The sequence below is a fragment of the Lactuca virosa genome, chromosome 7 (genome assembly GCF_052849685.1).
Source record: "Lactuca virosa cultivar CGN04683 chromosome 7, Lactuca_virosa_CGN04683_v6, whole genome shotgun sequence".
NCBI lineage: Eukaryota > Viridiplantae > Streptophyta > Magnoliopsida > Asterales > Asteraceae > Lactuca > Lactuca virosa.
The window spans coordinates 243760688-243762607 of NC_136432.1; the positions used below are offsets into that span (position 1 = coordinate 243760688).

At 28.4% G+C, this 1920-nt stretch overlaps 1 non-coding gene across 1 annotated transcript; it reads right to left on the reverse strand.

Annotated features, from left to right (window-relative positions):
* Positions 1–989: 989 nt before the first annotated feature.
* Positions 990–1061, reverse strand: TRNAW-CCA (transfer RNA tryptophan (anticodon CCA)). The gene has a single exon. It is a non-coding gene; the product is annotated as a tRNA-Trp (tRNA).
* Between the last annotated feature and the right edge of the window lie 859 nt (positions 1062–1920).

The following is a 1920-nucleotide window of genomic DNA, read 5'->3' on the forward strand; positions in this document are numbered from 1 at the left end:
CGAAAAAAAAGGGATGGTTTAATCAAAATAAAAATCCAAACTAAGTTGATTTTTATGGAATTTTGGGCTACCAACAAATGAGGAAATATCAACCAATTACTTACTTATAAAGATTAAATTCTGTTGCTCTAGCAACGTATATGTACAAATTCAAACGTAAAAGTTAAAAATTAAATCAAATAAATTGAACAGTTAAAAGTAATAATTTTTTTTTCAAACATCTTAAATTGATTCATATATATATTTTTTTGTTATGATAATTATTATTCTAATGTCGTTTTTTACTTTTTATAGTCATATTTAAAATGTTAACTTACTTATAGAAGACAAAAAGTGTAAGCAACCAAGAGTTATAAATTCCCACAATTTTGTCATTACACATGACATCATATTTCACGACTTGTTTTTATTTTTTTATAGGATAGGATTAGTCTAAAAAAAATTTCTATCATTTAATCATTATAATATTTCATCCGTTCCATATTAATAGTTCATGTTTACTTTTTGGTTTTTCTTAAAATAATAACCTACTTCTAAAAATAAATATATTTTTATCAAAAAAAACTCTTCATTATTAGTTAACATACCAAGTAATTAAATACAACAAAAGTATGAAATTAAATGCAACAAAATGATACAAATGTCATTTCATTTAATAAAGTTAGTAGTAATTAATGTTTTCTTAATCAGTGTGTTTTTTGTCTGTGAACAATAATTTTGGGACGGAAGGAATATTATGACGTTAATTGATCTTTTTTATTCATACCCTTGTTTAAGACATTTCAAACTTTTTTATACTGTTTTCTTTAATATTCATGACATTTATAATATGATCTTTCCTATTTTTGGTTATAAATATAACCCTATATAGCATCCGGAACTTGATTTAAAAATATTGGGGGGAGGGTGAATCTCGACGATAACGCATAGTGTAGGGGGGTGTTTCGTGTCGCTAAATTAAAAAAAATATGGGTACAAGTTAGGGGAATTGAACCCGACGTGAATCGAACACGCAACCTTCTGATCTGGAGTCAGACGCGCTACCATTGCGCCACGGATCCCTTTGTGTAAATGCCTTCCTGATACCTTTTATATCGGGAGAACAATAATGTATGGCTTAAAAGGTTGAAGTTGAACCATATAAAATAAGTACAGGTACGAAATGTTCACTTAAATTTAATTTGAACATATATTTAATAATCGTTTGTACTTATTATGTTCATTAAGAGAACTAACTTTTTCCACATAAAATCCAAATGTATTTTTACCCAAACATCTTTTTTTCATATTATAAAAAAAAATAACCGCAAACCACACTAAATGGTGTTCACAATGAAATGAAGGTCCCTTTGCCATATAGAATCTTGTTACACATTCGCATGATTAGTTTAAGTTAGTTTCAACTATATCCACCAAATAGTAGTTTTTAAACATGTGCGAGAAATAACTTTTGCAAATTCATAACGTTTCATTCAACCATGCATACATAAATGCTCACCATTGCCTAGTCACGAGGTTATATATATTCAAATACTTAACACTTAGAAAAATTGATCTTTAAGTGCTTATTTGATTATTGGTCTACTTCTATTTGTTGTTGATTCATTATGTTGTTTGATTGTATTCACATACAGCAAACAAATTTTCAGTACATCGTTCACATGACAATACCCATTGTCTCTTGTTTATGTATTTAAGATGAAGACTAAGGTAGGAGAAGACAAACATTCAACTTATAATGTATTCAATTTAGAATTCTATCATCCTAGAATGTTACATCTCCCGTTAATCTTCTATCATTGTCGGGTTGAAAGAATGATTGGGAAATGATGAACCGGATGATATGAGTACTGTTTAAGTTACGTCCCTTAGTTGTAGATGAAACCATTTAAATCGGGTTGAAAGAATGATTGGGAAATG